Source organism: Gymnodraco acuticeps, unplaced genomic scaffold, assembly GCF_902827175.1.
Source record: "Gymnodraco acuticeps unplaced genomic scaffold, fGymAcu1.1, whole genome shotgun sequence".
Taxonomy (NCBI): domain Eukaryota; kingdom Metazoa; phylum Chordata; class Actinopteri; order Perciformes; family Bathydraconidae; genus Gymnodraco; species Gymnodraco acuticeps.
In genome coordinates this window covers 1,944,332-1,963,651 of record NW_022989894.1, presented here as the reverse complement: position 1 = coordinate 1,963,651, position 19,320 = coordinate 1,944,332, and the positions used below count along the sequence as shown (strand labels likewise).

Below are 19,320 nucleotides of genomic sequence, written 5' to 3'. Positions count from 1 at the left end.
TTACTCGTGGATGGGGCTACAGAGCTGCTAGAAAGACAGTCGAACCCGGTGCATTCCTCCGTCTGGATGTGGTGCACTTTTGCTAAATGTTTAGACACATTGCTCGTGTTACCGCCCTCACATGCTGAACTCTCTTGGCAAGGAGCATTGTCCGCCTCAAGACGGGTAACATTTAACCACACCTTGGAGCGCTTCTCTCCGCCATCTCCTCCGTGTGTTGCTGCTTGTAGCAGCCGCGTGTGTGTAAACTGCCCCGCCCCCTCGCGCACAGACGGGGGAGAGAGATCTCGTCTCGATTGGAAAGATCGAAAATACACCGACATTTGTTTGTCTTTTTGCATGTTAGAAACGAGTTGGCGACACTAAGACTGCGAGATAATATTTGTGTAGCAATAATACATGACCTTTCTCTTTCTCAACTCGCTACTCGGAGGGAAGTCGCTGTCATATGCAGGGTCGGCGTCATGGGGGGGTCATTCGCGGGCCATGCCCCCCCAAATGAGTCACTGTGCCCCCCCAACGCAGGGTGGGCAAGCCTTGTCACTTTGCCGATTTTTTCTTTTTTTTATCATATAGGCTAAGTGAAAACGTTTCCACTAAAGGTTTTTTGTGTGAAATACATCAGAAATAAATTATACAAATATAAAACACAGCCTGAGGTGTGCTCACTGCTGCTCTCTGATTGGTGTGTTGCTTGACCAATGACCCCCGACCTTTTTTTTGTTATCATTACGTGGCTGAGTGTTTAGATGAAAGCCCAGTGGCGATCTGTTCATCTGTTATACTGATTATACAGTAAAGCCATCGAAAATAATATGATATACAGTACAGTACAAGTACATGGGTCTCTGTGTTTCATTCAAGCTCTGTGTGTGTGTGGCACGAGCGCATTTTGTGAGTGCGCGAGCGGTAACGTGGAATGTTGTGGTTAGCATCTGGTTAGCTAGCTATGCTAACGGATATAAAGGGCTGTTTCTACACCAAGGTGGAGGAGAGTCCTCTCCTGTCAGACTGAGAGGATCTTATAACGTCAGCTCAGTGAGGTAAGGACTCTCTCAGTGTTTAGATAGTTCACTTTAGTGTAAGTTATCTCAGTGGGTCTCAAACGGTTTGGTCACCATTTATGTAAGTATTTTCGAGGAATACCTTTATATGATCATTATAGTTATTAAAGAGAGAATAAATGAAAAACGGGTACGAAATACTATAGGACAGTAACACAAGAATACAGTTTAAAAGGGGAATGATTAGTGAAATATCCATAAAGAAAAAGTAAATCTGTGTACAGTTCTGTTTCATATGGATGCTGAGAGATGTAGGCTATCCATAGATCTCTTCACTTTGCTCTCAAAGTGCACCAGATTGATGCATTTAACTTCAATATTTTAAAAATAATCTTCCCGGGGGAGCATGCCCCCAGACCCTCCTAGAGGAGGTTAGGTCCACCCCCACCTAAAACATGTTCACATGGATAGGATACTAAATACATTTGCACACTTTTTATATGATGGCCTATGTCCATATAAAATCAAATCAAGTTTTATTTATATAGCACATTTTTCAACGATTTTTGGTCGAGCCAAAGTGCTGTACATATAATAAAAAATAACCTACAGTAAAGACACTTTACAGCAAATACAACAGCACAGTTTGTGCAGAATATCAGTATGAGAAAACGACACCCTCTGTCCTTATATGTTTCTGTTTTGGTGGTCGTGCCACAACCGTGCATGTATGCACAAGTCATAGGTGCGCTATACAATAGCACTACACCCTGCAATGTGTGTGAAAGACAATAGACTTTACAGCATGTTTTTTTAAATTGAAGTTGCGTTGGTGTTTGTGTGTTGGTTGTTGACGGCAGTGTGTGCCCCCCCTTGGTAAATGATTGCCCCCCCATTCAAGTTGTTCTAGAGCCGACCCTGGTCATATGCCTTGTGAACACTCCGATAATGCCTCTCCACGTTACCTTTCTTTGGCAGAGCGACGCTTGCTTTACAAATAAGGCAAATAACCTTTGAAAGTGACATCACAAACAAATATTCTTCCTCCCATTCTGGGTGGAAGTGGTATGTCTTTAGCTTCTTGCTCGGTCCCGCACTCATTTTGTTGTTTGTCTCTTGTTTGTCTCTTTAACTTAATTTCAGTTTTCCCGGCACTTGACTGATTTTGTATCGCTTTGCATTCTGGGTTAACAGACTGGAAAGCGATAGGTCGCTTTTTCTGTCAATCAAGTAAACTCCTGAATTAAGTGGCAGGGAGGCCAAGGGAGGAGGGATCAAAACCTGTTTTGTCTATTTTAACGGAACAGGATTTTTTTTTTATGAATGACTCGCGATCTACCAGCATTGCGACCGCGGGCGACCGGTGTCGACGTACTGGGCACCTCTGAGTGAACGTGTGGAACTCACACGAGAGAGAAAACACCAAGATGAAAAAATCTAATCCATCTAATTTACCGACGAACATTTATGCTAAAGACCGGGCAAAGCAGTACCCCGATGTCTTGCACGAAAGTGGGGGGAAACTATTCTGCACCCCGTGCAACTGTGTGTTGGAGCATAAGAGAACATTGACGGCGACGACCCACTTTGATTAATTCAAACATTCGAAAATGCTTTCTGCTGCTGCGGACAAGAAAGCCAAACAACTATAGGTTACTTACGTAACCCCAGTTCTCAGAGTAACATGAAGTGAGATGTCTGGCTGCATCCTGGACAGAGTCCAGGATGCAGCCAGACCCTGAGTCGAAAGAGCTCGCGGACCCGAGGGTGCCTGCGAACTCTGACTCGTATGAGCCCCAAAGCAATTGCTTCCACAAACCAGTGGGAGAGCCGTTGCTTAGTAACAGGCTTGCCCTTATAAGGGTTAGCCCAGGACACAAGGGGTTGGTCATTATGACGAAGCACCCTTGATCTGTCCCTGTACGTGCGTAAAGCACGGGCTGGACACGGCAAATCCGGCCGCTGTTCCCCGGAGGAATACAGTGGCGGGGAGGATGCCTCAATGTCAAATGTGGTACCTAAACCAACCGCCTTAAGATAAAGGCAGGGTTGGGCTTCAACCACACTCTGTTTGCCCTGGGGCGAACTGAGTGCATGAAGACTGTACAGATAGTGCATGAGTGCCACTGGCTCGCTTGGCAGCTGCCAGGGTCAGCGTCATGTCACACTGTATTTAGATTGTACCACTCACGGGCCAGGCCCATAGAGCCAAGAGCTCTGGGTGTGGGTGAAAGATCGCCCCCCCCACTTGGGACAGTATGTCCCTGCGTAGTGGGAGCTGCCATGGCTGCCCGCACAGCAGCTGATATATCTCCGCTAGCCAGTACATAGCTGGCCAGTGCGGAGCTATCAGGATAAGTGTGTGGCGTTGCTCTCTCACTCTGGCCAGAGTTGGGGGTATCAGAGCCAGGGGTGGGAACGCGTACAGAAGGCCCGGGGGCCAATTGTGCGCGAGTGCATCCACGCCTAACGGTGCATTTAGATCGCGCATCGAAAAGAACAGCTGACACTGAGCGTTGTCTTTCGATGCGAATAGATCCACCGCGGCTCTGCCGTAACACACCCACAGCTGGCTCACAATCCTTGGATGTAGAGTCCAGTCTGCATAAAGTGGTATACCTCTGGACAGTAGATCTGCCCCGAGGTTCATCACTCCCGGTACGTGCGTCGCTCTCAGAGAGGAGAATCTCTCCAGAATATGGGATGACTCTCCTCGGGCCTGCGAATGCAGAATGCCCGAGAAGCGAGGGGGGGTGACAGCGAATTGGAGTCTGTAGCCCCGTGTTACTGTCTTGAAAACCCAAGCAGATGATGTGAGCATCTTCCACTGCATGCTCCTTAGAGCCAGTGGAGATGTCACGTCTCTTCCCCTCTGAGTCTCTATTTGTTGTGTTATGGGGCCCTCTAGTGTCTGAAAACAGTGGTGCCCCTTTTCGACAATCCCCACCGACACTGCGCATGCGCATTACGGTGGTGCCTTCACAACCCCAGCCGGCACTGCGCATGCGCGTGGCGGTGGTGCCTTCACAGACCCGCCTGTAATCCGCCTTTTGAGAGATGCCGTAGCTGCTCCCAGAAGGGGAACAGTTGACGGGCTGTTTATTGGTTTTATTGTTTTTCTTATTATTTTTTTGAGCTGCGCCCTCGGCCTGAAGCCTGGATGCGTCAGCGGCAAATGTTTTATGACAGAAAAATCAACAAATGTGTGACATGTGTTTGTGCGGACTTGAGGATGGTGTTGAGGCATCTCTCGAGGCGGCGGGAACACATTTAGAGCTGGGGAACCGTGGACTTCCAGCTCTGTCACAGAGGGGAGAAGGAGGGGCTGTCACGCCGCTCGCTTCTTCTTCCTCGACTGCTGGCCGAAATTCTGGGTTGGCTGCGCCTGAGCTGCAGCCGGAACCGGAGATTTTCTAGGCCAGCTCGCCCTCGTCTCCAGCCTGGGCTGGGGACTCGGGGCGGGCTGCGACCTCTGCGTTTTTGGTGTTTTAAACCGAGCAGGGTTCGAGGCAGCTTGGGCGAAGGACTGCTGCTGCGAAGGCAGCGGCTGGACCCTTCGAGGGAGGCAGAGGTGGAGTGCCTCGTCCTCCTTCTTTTTCGACTCACACCTCCTTTGCATGGAAGCAAGAGCGGAGCCGAAAATTCCCTCGGGAACGATGGGCATATCCAGCACATCCTCCTTTTCCCGGTCTGGGAGGTTGGTGAGGTTGAGCCATCTCGCTCTTTCCTGCACCACCATGATCCCTATTGCCTTGCCCGTGGCCTGGACGGCGCAGCTTTGGACACAAAGACAAATGTCCGTGACCGCTGCCATCTCGTCCAGAGATGCTGCCCCCGGGTTACCCGACAGGTCCTCGCAGAGCTCCGCTTGGTAAGCGGTTAGCAGCGAGGACACATTCAGGGCCCTGGCGGACAACGCTGCGGCTTTGGCCGTTCAGTCATTGTCGACTGAAATCGGTCCGACTTTGCTGGCAGCGTGGGGTTCCGGCTTGGTGACGGGCCCATCCTCGGTAGGAGGTGGGCCGCTACCAGCGGTTCCATGAGCGGTATGCGGAGCAGGCCGAGCTTCTCCATTCCGTCACAGTCTAGGGAGGAGGCACCCTGGATTGAGACCGACACCTCATCCAACATCTCCGGGAAGACCGGAAGGAGTTGCCTCTTTGTCCGCGCTGCTTGGGGAAAATGTTTCCCTTCGTAGCGGGACCTGGAGGTCTCCTTGGCCATTTCAGGCCACGGGATGTCGAGTCTGGCCGCGGCGCGTTTACACACGGCCTGCAGGTCCATGCTCAGACAGGGCGAAGCTGGTGTGCTATCGCCCGGGAGAGCAGCCTGAGCCGATGACATGAAGATGTCTTCTTCATGTTCATCCGACTCGGACAGGAGGAACAGCGAGGTGTCCTCTTCGTCCTCATCGTAGTCCAGCTCGAGGACATCCTCCGCGGGTGAGACCATGGTGAGGTCTAACCGGGAGCCCCAGCTCGGTAAAGCGTGGGGTCCCGTTCCCGCGTGTCTTGCCGTCACCGGGTCCCGGCCTGCCAGGGCGCGGGATTCCGGTTCTGCAGCCATCGCAGATAATGAGCCCCAGACCGACACGGAGAGGGGTTCACTCTCTGCGGCGGACGCCCCCGCGTCCGGCAGGTCAGTGGACATGGGGGGGTCCTGCTCCGACAGGCTAGCTTGGCGTGCTAGCCGTCGGCGGAGGCTCTTCACGGTGAAGCGGACACAATGTCCGCACGAGCCGGGGTTGTCGATAGCGCCTCGGGCGTGTTCCAGCCCGAGGCAGGACGAGCATACCTGGTGTGTGTCTGTGCCCGAGATTTTCAACCCGCAGCCACAGAGTCGAGCCACCGAGTCCCTGACTCCTCTGGTGTGAGGGAGAGAGGCGTCCATCTTGTTCGCCTCATAGCGTGGAGAGGACCCGCTCTCAACAGGTAGGTTGGGAGAAAAAGGTGTTACCACCCTGTCCTTAATCCGGAGAAAAGGACGGTGTGGGTATTTTATTCCCGGAGAATACTGACTGGTGTGACAGTATGCTCCTTTAATCCTTTCCTCCTCCGTGGGGAAGAGAAAAGAAAAAGCTTCCTCGCTACCGTGGTGTCGATAGTGAGGGAGCGAGCTAACGCTAGCTTTAAAAAAATCAGACCTACCTTACTTTCCGGGGAAAGAGAGCGGCGAGGTCGATTTCAATACTAACTGGCGTTAGTATGACCGTCTTCCTGCGAAGCAGAAGGAGTAGCCGGCGAGCGCCCGTCGACCGAAATGGTTATTTGGGTTCAGTCTGTGGACCGTTAAGCTTGTCCGGCTACTATAGAGATGTGCTCTGAAGCGAGAAGAGGTGTTTGAATGACGCATGCGTCGTGGCGCAAGCTACTTATAGGGGGTGATTCCCTGACGTTGACGTCAAGATCACCAGCCAATCAGGATTGGCGTAATGAGATTGATGCTTCCGTTTGCTCCGCGATGAGGCGCATCCCATAGTGAGACATCGAACGGAGTGTTACTTTGAGAGCTGGGGTTACGTAAGTAACCTATAGTTTTTCTTTAAAGGTCCCATGTCATGCTTTTCCGTTATTAGCCGTCCCCTTGTGTGTTATGAAGGTTTTTCTGCATGTAAACGGTCTGCAGAGTCACAAACCCTCAAAGTACACCCTGTAGCGAGTAAAACTCTAACACAGAAAATACCTGTCGATGCTGCTCCTGAACGCCTCGTTGGAGATTTACGTGCCCATACCCAAATGGACCAATCCGTGGAGTTCCTCTCACACACACACACACTCTCAGCGAAGAAACTGACGCGATGAGGGGGGGGGGGGGTGCTGCAGCCCCCTCAGCATCACCCCCCTTCCCGAGTCCATTCGCGATGTCTCGCTGTCTCGCAGACCCCACGCAGCAAGCAGAAAATGAACCCAGCTGACACTGTCCGCTCCTCGCAGCAGCGAGCCGCGCAACATCCCGCCAACACGGCACCGAGACCCCACGCAGCATTCTCATCTGTTTGTCATTACTGGTGTCATTTTCTGGTTGCTAACGCCATTGTAACATAATCACTGATGTTCCGCTGTAACGGTGGTAGACCATAGTTGTAGACTCATCAGAACAGAGTGGGCGAGCTGACCAATCAGAGCACAGTGGGCTCACAGGGAGGGGGGGGGGGGGCAGGAGCTCGAACAAGCCGTTTAGGACAGAGAGTGAATACACATACTATACAGAGATGCTGTATGAGAAACCAATGTGAGTTTGGAAAATTGCACAATATAAATCTATTCTAGTAGACCTCAACAATGGAATTATGATCAGTAGAAATGGCCATGACATGGGACCTTTAAATCACAAGTTTTAGCAGATAAATAATGTGTGTGTGTTATGAGTTTGTATGCAGAAGGTTGACTTTGAGAAGACCTCTATTGTCAAAAAGGGTATGGAGAACACTGGGGAACCCCTTGAAACTAATAAATAAGCCCTTTGGACAGAAGGCAAGAGATTCATCATTGGAGGGAGCTCATGGCTGCTCTCCATGGCAGCATCCACTGGGGTGGTATAGAGAGCTTGAGGGGTAGGCTAAGGGACCTGGCTACTGTGAGGGTGTCACAGATGAAATGCTCTCTTCCATGCAGTGTGAACTTGAGAACAGTGCTGTGTGGTTGCCTTGGCAGAATGCAGCTGTAATTTAGCAAAAACAGCATCATGTCTGCCAGGCGTTGGTGCCATATTCGGTAAATGCCCATTACTTTAAACATATGCGCATTTTTCACCGACTGAGGAGTCTGCTTGATGTTGCGAAATTAAGTTTGTATTTCAACTGTTGGCAGTCAAGGAGAAGGTGACTGTTTTTCACACCCCATTCAAGGAAAACATTTCCCTAATGAGCATAAAAAACTAAAATTGGAATGTGAGCTAGGAACATGTTGGGAAAATACTGAATGTACTCTTCCAATATCGAGTAGCACATGAAAACAAAGGCCCTACGTAGCTGTGTACATGACAGGATGTATGATTACCCAGAAGAGTGTCAGGACATACTGTTTTTGGCATATGATGTGACAACGATTAACATGATGATTCAGCCTCTATGGAGATAGACATGTGACAAGCATGATCATTTCTAACGTGGGCCTTAGCTAATTTAAACAAAACATTGTATACTGCTTTGAACCGGTATTACTCCATCCTGTGACTGTGATACACCCTCTCTTGTATATGAGCATGTGAAGGACACTGTTCAGGAACTAGTTGTACCATATATATATATATATATTTTCTAACAGAAGAACACAATACACATTTGAAATATTACATTCACCAATCATTTTTAGGCCAATGCTTTCAAGTAACAAATATTTCCTTGTAAATTCACTTTTGAAATCATTTAACAAATATCTTATGCCTTGGCACACCTTTGCTGCAGCCACTCTTTAACAGCCAATATTCACAAAAAAAGTTCTGAACTTTTACCGCATGATTTACATTGTGAGACACAACGTCTGACGGACACCACGGCTGTATGAAACATATGGAAACCGATGGCTTAGTTTCTTTTTTCATGATGGCAATACTGAAGAAGGGAAACAGAATGCTGCTGAATTTGCATGCAACATCACTATCCATGCTACAGACAATTTGCATTTTTTCAGACACGTTTTGATTTGCCACGTCCTGGCATTCCTATCTCTATGGACATCTACTATCTTGCTGTGGAGTTGTAATTACATTTGTAAAGACTCTTTAGGTGAGGATTGAAAGGACAACACACACAATTGAGTCCTCAAGTGAGGATCAGAAATCAAAATACTTTTATGATAATGTATAAAGTACAAATCCATTATATTTTGCCCAAAGATAATGACAAAGCCAAGGGCTTCAGGTAACAATAAATGATTTATTTTTGAGAGAGTTCTTGGTGGTCGTACTGGCTTTCCAATGTTGATTAAAAATGATGATGCTGAATGAAGTATAATAATGAAAACCTAATTATAAATACTAAACAAACCAAACATATACAGAATATTATAATTGATTAGAGATACGAGCTTAGACCCCTGACAAATGCTTTCAGCTATGACTCATCATTTCACTTACTTGAATGTGTACACAATATCCCTGTAATCATCTCAAGTGGATTTATACAATTGATTATTGTTTTTTCAGTCAAATAAACTGTTTTATATATGAACGTAGTTATAGGTTGGACTATATGGTTTAAATGTAGTCTCAATGTGCTGACATTGCTGTGGTTTGGTAGTTAAAACAGCTCAAAAATCCCATTAATTGCACCTAATGACAAAGCATTAGCAAGATGGTACATAGTGGAGCTTATATTTTAGCAAACATTTTATTCAGGAGTTGATGTTACCAAAACCATGACTTTTATGGAATAGTAGATCTATATTCTTCAGGTTGATAAAACAAATTATCAATCAATGTTTATTTATATAGCCCAATATCACAAATGTTACATTTGTCTCAGTGGTCTTCACAGTTTGTACAGAATATCAGTATGACAATACGACACCCTCTGTCCTTAGACCCTCACATCGTACAAGGAAAAACTTCCGGAGAAAACCCACAGTTTAAAGGGAAACATGGGAGAAACCTCAGGGAGAGCAACAGAGGAGGGATCCCTCTCCCAGGACGGACAGACGTGCAATAGATGCCGTGTGTAAATCGAAGAGATAATACATTATACTTTGTCTCCCGTCTTCTGAATGGCATCAACATAATAACGTCATGAGGTGCATGCTCACATGTCAGTGTTGTGTTTCCAGCTTGTTATGCCAAAAAGTTGTCCCACATGTATTTTCACCTGTAAAATGACTTTTACCTTCACAACAGTACTAAGGTCTTAGCATGTAAGCTACATTGCTCACAAACATATAAGAGAACTACATTATGTTCATTTCAGGTGGAAGAGAGAGGATACAAATAGGTGACTTACTCAGTATATAAATATGTAAATATATTGTGGTAAAAATAATAGGATTATTTTTAACTGGTTACATGCAACATAGCTTTCATTATGAGGGTCTCATGTCATACAAAAACAGTTTGATGTATTGAGAGGAAAAGGACGGCAACACAAATACATGTTTTTCTCAATATTACATTTGAGAGATAATTACATTCATTTTATGGTTTACTTTATAGATAAAAAAATTGCAAAAAAGCATCTTGAGCCTTAGACCTACTTTACCATTGAAACCTTTATTGTGAGTAAGTGCTGGTATAATGCAAGCGATACATACTGAGCAGTGATGATGTAAAGAAGCTTTTTCATGTATTATTTTTATAAATTGCAAACACGACTAATTAGCACCTTTGGCAAATAACTTTTATCATAATTGTTACCTCTAGAAGCTTCATGTCAATCTCATAAATTGCTGGCAACCAGATCATTTTAATTAACAGGGACTTGGAATTCGTGCTACAACAATGCGCATGTGTAAGACACCCGGAACAATTAAAGCTTGGAGCAATTCAATTATAACTCGCCTGGACTGTAACATAGCAATTTAAAATGTCCTCCCTAGCATTATGGCTGCCTGTTCTGAGGTGAAAATTAATTTTTGTAGCCGGATTTCAGATGAGCCATGGTTAGTCCAAATGCCTCGATGACCCACCATGCACTGACGGTCATATATCATCAGTGACGGCTTAATTATAAAGAAGCCATTTCAACCGTGTAAGGTGCACTGTGATCTTCATGCATATCTATCAGGACAGAGATAAGAATAGTAGACCTCCCTTTAAGTTTTTGTGAGCGCAGGAATATTAAATGAGCCCAGTCATATCCTCAATTATAAGAAATTATATTATGTAATTAAATAAACTGAATGCGTTTTATTTATTAAAGTACTTTATTTAGTTTTTAAGTGTTTGGGTAACTGGTGTATTTAACATAATATACAGATAGTCAATGCCTCATTGCAAAAAAAGAATTCCTGCGGACCCACAGATCTCGGGGAAGGATGATTATGTTCGGTAACGTGGCATATGAAAGGCACTGAACTGCCAGCCTTTTATTGCATCTCATTTTTGTAAAATAGAACCTGTCCTCCCAGTGAACTCCGACATGCCGTTTCTTTGAAAAGTCCTCCCCAGTGCTACACACAGTATGACTGACGGCATATTTCCCAGAATTTATATATTCAAATGTCCACGGCATTATATCATTTTGATTACTGATGATGAGAAATAAATGCAATTATATCTCAACTGTATTCTTTATAGCCTCATGCACTGTGCATCATGTATTGTCTATGATGTAAAGGTTGAATTGAGCAGAGAAAATTGCTTTTTCTCTGTGATCTGTCTTTACTGTGGGATAAAGGCTTTGTTTAAAAGGGCTGCTTTAGTACATCTCAGAGGTCTGATCAAACCATTGCTGTGACTCTAGAGGCAAACTGTCTGGTGTTAGATGTTAATAAATCTATAAATCACATTATTTATTATTTCTCATTTTCTGTCTGCAGGGCTGTCACATTTATTTCGAGAATGGTCTAAATTCTATCAATCACCCTTGTCTCCGATAGTGGGGAAATATTTATTATTCTGTTTGTAGTCTTTTTATGTGCTGCCTGTAATGCTAATGTTTCTGTTTTAGCAATTGTAAGATGAAGAAAAACTGTTATAGTGTAGATAGACAGAGGCTGTGGTAAGAGGCAGAAACAAAATGCAATGAAGTTCTTCACTGATACTGAAATATAGAATATAACCCTTCCAATGATTTAAATCACAGTTTGGCTCCTGCAAAAAAAAATCTATCGAAAAGGTATAAATAAAAAAAGCAGAGCAAAGACTAAAAAGAAGTTTGACAAAAAGCCAACCAATACAAATACAATCCTTGCAGAGTATTCTAAAGTGTGTAAGTATAATATGTATTGGATAAGGACTGCAGTGATAAAAGGGAAAGCAGTAGGCTACATGTAATGGCACATTTCCACTGCAGCGGGGTAGCCCCGTTTAAGCGTCCCTAAGCGTCCTCGCTCAGGCCTCGGGCTGCCTCGCTGGCCGTCCGAGGCCGTGACGCATTTCCATTACAGTTTAGGACCTGGGGTAGCAACGCAGTGTAGGCGGGGCGATCGGCTTCACATTTCAAGTTGTTCTGTCGAGCTCCCGCTGGATTTGATCATGCCCAATGAGATGTAGGAACGTCGTCACCTCCTCGGTCGACCACGGTGTGCTTTTCTTTGACGTTGCCATTTTTGTAGCTCCTCCATTTACAAAAATGCTGTGTATAAAAATGCTGCAAGCTTGCTTCTAGATATATACGTAGGCGCCGCTAGGGATGATCTCGCACGTGCGATCTTGTGACGATTCTCTCTGACCAATCAGCAGTCGAGAGTGTTGACGTCACTAGTTCAGCCCTGGCCCTGGTCTGATAGAACCACGGTTTTATGAGGCCGGAAAAAGAGGGGAAAAGTACCCGCTAGCCGGTACTAGGCTATATGGAAAGGCCACCAAAAACTGGCCTGGCCGCTTGAGGCCGCTTGAGGCCGCTTGAGGACGATTAAACGGGGCTACCCGCTACAGTGGAAATGCGCCATTAGTATACTGAATGCAGAAAAAAGCTTTATAGTATTCAGCTTTTTAAGTGTTTATTTGTAATCTACCGCACAATCAATCAATCAAAGTACATTACAAAGGCAATACGTGTCTCTGCCTTTGTGAACAAACTCGAAGATCCTCACTTCTCCAATTTGTTTCTTTCAAAGTTTATAAAGGAGGTTATTGCAATAAACTGAAGGTGTTGATTACAACTAATTTACAAACTGATATGAGAATAGATGTGTCAGGACTGTCTTGAATAACATTTCAAAGAATGGGTTGACAATGTAAGATAACACTGTATGTGTTATTTGTTGTTAATATGTTGCTAACTCAACCTCCACATAGGGATTTGAATATTAAGCCATATTGTTGCTGAACTTCAACAGAAACTCAGCTATCCTGTTCAGATGTTTGGGAGTATTGTATCACGGTTTTAGCACACATCGTTATGTTATATTAAGCGTTAACATCAGCAGAATGTGAAAAACATTAGTGGGAAAAAAAGAAACCAAAGAACAGCTTTCATTGGATTCAGCAGGGTTGTTGAACAGAAATGCCTATGGAGTGTCACCATGAAGTTGAAGTCAAGGATGAATTTAAAGGATTTAACAGATGTGTATCACAATAGAGAAGAATATCATCATACAAACATTGATTCATTCTATATTTGAAGAATACTTGAATCAGTGTTTGATTACGTTTAAAGAGTAAGGAAAACATAAACACTGAGTTGCTTTCAGCTAACGGATAATACAATAACAAGGACAGTGAAGGGCCGGTGGGTGTGTTTGTGCAATACATGCTCACTTCTCGCTGTAACCTCCAAAGTCTACATGCATTGTTAAGAAAGATACTTTTCCATAAGTGTCAACAACCATTATATGAACTACTGCAGGCCTCAACAGTTAGCTGAACCGTATCAATCTTTTGTATGAAAATATTCTCAGTACAACAACAACAACAACAACTAAAGAATAGCCTAACATGCTTTAGAGACTTGCAGATAACTTGGAATAATCACTAACAATAAAAAAGAATGTGTTATAATGAAAAACACATTGCTTGCAACTCTCATGGTTAAGAGTATCACTCATGTAAAATGAATATATCTCAACAACACCATGTCAGTCAACTGCCATTTTAGCCTGGGTTACATAAGATACCTGTCTCTGTCTGCTGCTGTCACATAACGGCAAGACAGCGCAGAGGAAGGACAACCAAAAGCAGGGAGTTGGGAAAACGTTTGCCTGAGTGAGTGAGAAACTGACAGCTCAATGCCAGAATAATAGAGTACTCACACTTCAGTCTTGCCCAGAACTGACAGCATCAGGACAGTGTGATGTTCACTCAAAGAGCCAGGAGACACCTTGGGGCTCTGGGGCCAAACCACCAGGCCCGATGTCCTGTTCTTCCCCTCACCTTTCCCCTACTCCTTTACATGTTATACACATTAAACATTTTAAATGCAACTCCCTAAAAACACTATTATACTGAGTTTTTGCAAATGCATTTCACCTGCATAAAACCATGTTTTAAACAGATAAATATATTATATATTGTCAAATTAATAATGCATGCAATGCCTATACTGTATGTTGACTCTGTACACCTCAGCTCTATGCAGCACAACACAGGTTGCTCTGTATTTGCTGGATGTGTTAAAAGGCAACCGTTTGCTCAAATATATGCCTCAGCAATGCATAAGATATATCTCAGTTTTTGAACGTTTGTTTCCGCTGAAAGAAGTGACCAAAAAAACATCAGTTAATACAGGTTGAAAGAAATGTGTTTTACTTATTAAGAAGTAACATACAATAGCACCAGGAAGTATTTTCTAATGAAAAAAATGTGTTAAAGGATTTATTGAAATCAAGCTGTGAGTGTGATCCACACACAGTCACATCTGAGCCTATTAGGATTGTATTGTAAAATAAGTGGCTTGATATGTACTGTATGTCCTCATGTGGTTTCTTGTATTCAACTAGCATGAACACATAGAAGCTGAGGTGTTCTTTCATCAAGTATATCGGTTAAGATGGATGATGGCACACATTTAACAAGTTCAGCTGTATCTAATTATAAAAGCTGTTTGAGAGAAGGTTGAGCAGAGGACAGTGAGACGCAACCAAGACACAGAGAAATAGGGGAGTTATAGTAATCCCATATTATAAAACTTGTAATTATACCAGAATGAATGTATCCAAAAGCAAAAACAGCAAATGAAACATCAATCTTCTCTAATGATTTGTTCTGCTCTGTGGCCCGGGAGTCTTTGGCCCCCCCCAGCACCCACTGGGTACTGTGTGAGGGGGGGGCTCACATATGTTCAATTTAGAGTTGCCAGTCCACATATGTAAGCCTGCCAACAAAAGAATGTCCTGGAAATTGAAAAACATGCAACAAAATGGGTCGAACAAAACAATCATGTCTGGAAAAATGTGTAAAAACTAATTAAATCAGATAATAATGAAAAGAAAACAGTCCAAACGATCAAAGCTAATTTATAGAAGATGAGAGAGAGGATGAAGAATACATTCCTTCCACAATAATTTGTGAACTGCTTTTGATCCAACAGAAATAAGCAAAACTTATTTTCAAATTAAAATGAAGGCAACAAATGATTCATACTGTTTGATTATTCGCCTTTTTCATGGACATTTTGACATTTCGTCCAAATAAAAAAAGAAGATATAAATAATAGGATGTAATAAAATAATGAAAGCTGAATCCTATTTAGCTGTTATGGTTATAGTCTGAGTATTCTGTATGATGGCTCCTTGCAAAGGCCTATTGTTAAGTCATTATTAAATCTATAATAACAGGTGCTTTTCCTAATATGACAAACATGTGAGCCAAAATGTCTGCAGTAAAAATGTCTATCCAAAAAGTCTCACTGCCAGTGGAAATACTTTTTTTAAATTAGTAGTCACACCAGGGAATACAGTGACGAAGAATATCTCCTTGCCTTTCCCATAATCATATATAATAAACCTATTCTTGTTTCAGTGACGGTGTAAAACAAACTAATGACACTGAATAGTCATAATGTCATACGTTTGATTCATGTTGATCATGTCAGCTGCTACAACACAGTCATGACACTGTTATGCACACCCCTTCAAATAAAGTGTCATACCAAAAGTGTGTTGTGGGTGGGAGAGGAGGTGGTGGGGCCGTGAGCAGCAGAGGTGAGAGGATTCAAAATAACGCAGAGGTGGGTAGATTGAAGAGACGGCGAGAAGGTGTACATGGAGAAGAGGGGGAGATACCGAAATAGAGAAGGTGTGCGAGGAGCAAGATAGGTGTGAACAATGTAACCAAGTTTTTGGTAGAAAATAAGAAGGTGATGAGCAGGCAAGAATCGGAGAGGAAGACTAATCTGTAAAAACACAGCCAGGAGAATTTAAAAGGAATTAACAAGATGAGATAAAGCACTTCGAAGGTATTGACATCCATCAAGGTGTGATTATTATTTATTTAAATGCTAGCAGATAGCACCTTAACACAAGGTGGTGACAGTGCAGAGGCTGGTGTTTCCAATTCTGTCTAGAGGGAAGAAACTATTTTAGTGAGAGAATGCCGGAGAACAAAAGTATGTAGGAGTTGAGTTATCAGCTGCACTGTAGAGTGTGTGCATGTACTGTATATGTTAATAGTGAGCTTCAGCCTCAGAGGATTACAAATAACAGTAACTCTGTATTCACCAGTCAGAAAGCTGCAGTATGGCAATTAAATCAATATACTGATACCCTTAGGTCTTCTAGCCATCACTGTCAAACCACATTTCTGCTCCACCAGCTATAATATAAATAATAACAAATAAAATACAGACATAATAATAACAAAGTGTGTTAAAAGTGTATTGCAATATTACATAATAATTGAAGTGAGGTATATATTACTTAAACGCAGCAGAATAAAAGGAGAGGAAAATCAATTCTACAAAGTAGAGTGACCAGTGTAAATAATCTACAATAGGCATTTTGTGGACTCCTTTATTGGATTTTTTGTGAGAAGTCTTGCTGCAACAACTTTTAAACTAGTTGTAGTTTGGAGAGGTTGTATGGGGTGAGACAAAACAAAGTTGACACTTCCCCATACACCCTGACAGCATCCCATCAACAAGAACTAATACACCAGGAGTTGCAACACTTAGACCCCATTTACACGGGAACATTTGCGTTTACGCACCGTATGCGTTTTCAAAAAAGTATTCCGTTCACAAGAGAAACTATGCGGATACAACCCGTTTCGTCCTCGTGTAAACGGGGTCTTAAACTATGCAGCTGTAGCTCTGCCTTCACAGTATGGTTTCAAATCATTACTCGTTCCACTCACTCTATCAGTACCACTAATTCCAAGGCTTCCTTAATACCAGCTGGGAGGACAAACACTTTGAAAAATCACCACGCTCATCATCATGCAGAATGGAGTGGAGTCTGTGCTTATCTAAAGTGCATTATCAACTCAAGGTGTCTCAAACCACTTAACAATACAATAAGATTAACAGGAGCATCAACATATGCAACACTGACAGACAGACAGGTCATCATCACCCCTTTATAAATAGAGGCTTAAAAACGTTTCTGGCGGGGGATGTCACTTTAAAGATCCGAGTAAAGGAACAATCATGCCAACATTCCAAACTGCTAAATAATGTGTTGAAATCAATACATTTGAATGGAATCTCTGTAATAATTGGATTCACTCTCTAGGTCTAAATACTACATGTTTCTTTATTCACTCTAATGTAAACTTTGGTGAACTGTAAATACAAGTGTGTGCGGTATTGAACAACAGTAAGCTGTGCTGACAGGGTTGACCTTTGACGAACAATGAGTCAGAGAATCTATTGTAGCTAATTAACTGTTGCATCATCCACCTTTAATAAACCACCTCTGTCAGAGAATAAACTACTTTTTTCAAAAGAGAAATGGTTATGATATAACACAGATGGTATAAACTTTGTCAACTTGCTGTTAGCAACAGGGCTTACAAGGTCTTCAATAACTCTTAATTATGTATATTCCCGAGTATAAAATGCCATGGCTGGTTGGCGTGTTAGCAGTTAGCTCACCAACTACAGTAATATCCAACGTCAAGATAATGTGTGGATGACATTTTCACTTTTGGTTTATCTTTACTTAAACCTCACACTGACCAAATGGGAACATCCTTCCCAATAATACATTTGTTGCGACACTATACAACACACATTTGTATGTGCTAGAGCTGAACGATATATCGTGTCATGGCGATAACCGCGATATTCACATCGCAGGGACGTGCAATTGTATGGAGCCCTGGAGGGTTCATAGAGAGAAAAATAAATAAAACGTGGCCACGTTTTACTTTCTTGTGCGCACGAGTTACTAAAGCGTGCGCACGAGTTAATAAAGAGTGCGCACGAGTTACTAAAGCGTGCGCACGAGTTACTAAAGCGTGCGCACGAGTTAATAAAGCGTGCGCACGAGTTACTAAAGCGTGCGCACGAGTTAATAAAGCATGGCCTCGTTTTGTGTGTGTGTGTGTGTGTGTGTGGGGGGGGGGGGCATTTGTTTATGATAGTATCGTTCGTTCCGGTGCACTCCGGAAGGACTATAGCACATCGAGATTAAGATTAAACACATTTCTTTCACTTGGGAATACACTTAACTATGGGGAACCAGATTTGTTTAAAGTACTGTTCGTGGTAATTTGAAAACAAATGCCGGTGGTGTCGGATACACACGAACACGCACACAGAGCGGAGCTGAGCACACACACACACATCATGCGCCCCGGTGACAGGACATCTCCTTCATAAAACGAGGGGGAATACTCTGGTAGTTCGATGTGTGTATAGGTGTGTGTGGTTAAACGTAGCAGCCTCGATCTCTATTCAGCAGTTCTAATGAAGGGAAACGCAGTGAAGTAAACAGTAAAAGGCACAGCTCTTTGCAGCTGGTGCTGCTCTTCTCAGATTCTGCTGAGTTACACGTTACTGCCTCCAGTGCCCTGTACGACGAAGCCAGTTCAACAGACCCTGGACCTGGATATGTTCGATTTACCCGGCTTAACTAACCCTAACAAACACGATGTCAATAAGCGGTCCTACGAAGCTGGTTATCAACTCAGTAAATCAACCAGGGTTTCTCTGTCCGGCTGAGAGCGCGTTCACGTGAAAGGGACGGGGTTAGCAACATTTGACCAATCACAAACATGGAGACGCGTGCTGACAGCGCAGCGTCATACTTCATGAATGAATAGTGTAAATAGCAAATCCTGCTTCGTAGTACAGGCCACTGGTGCCGCAGAGATTTCATAAAGTGAAGGAGGTTTTCCTTCTATAAAACAGCTGTGGGCAGCAGATTCTGTGAGTCACGGACAGGAATCCCTCAATTTAAATAAAGCGAGGCCACGCTTTATTAACTCGTGCGCACGAGTTACTAAAGCGTGCGTACGAGAAAGTAAAACGTGGCCACGTTTTATTTATTTTTCTCTCTATGAACCCTCCAGGGCTCCGTACAATTGTATTCATTTTGTTTATTCATTTTTTTTTTTTAGGACGTGTGATATTAAGTAGGTAAATTAACTCAAACACGTCATGTTACAATTATTTTGCTGCTTGCTACAAAAGGAAAACTTGCGCGGCTCTCATGTCAGGGGTACTTGAGTGAGTGACATGCAAGCTCTGCATGCACAGCAAACCACCAATCACAATCATTCTTGATCAGATCACAGCAGGCCCCGCCCCGCTAGTTTGCAGACCATCAAAACACCGGTAAAAAAT

General features: G+C 43.6%; 1 protein-coding gene across 1 annotated transcript in view; it reads right to left on the bottom strand.

Moving 5' to 3' along the window:
* LOC117538710 (astrotactin-2-like) overlaps nt 1-19,320 on the bottom strand; it is a 347,089-nt gene that overhangs the window by 270,840 nt on the left and 56,929 nt on the right. The gene's annotated exons all lie outside the window — the stretch shown is intronic.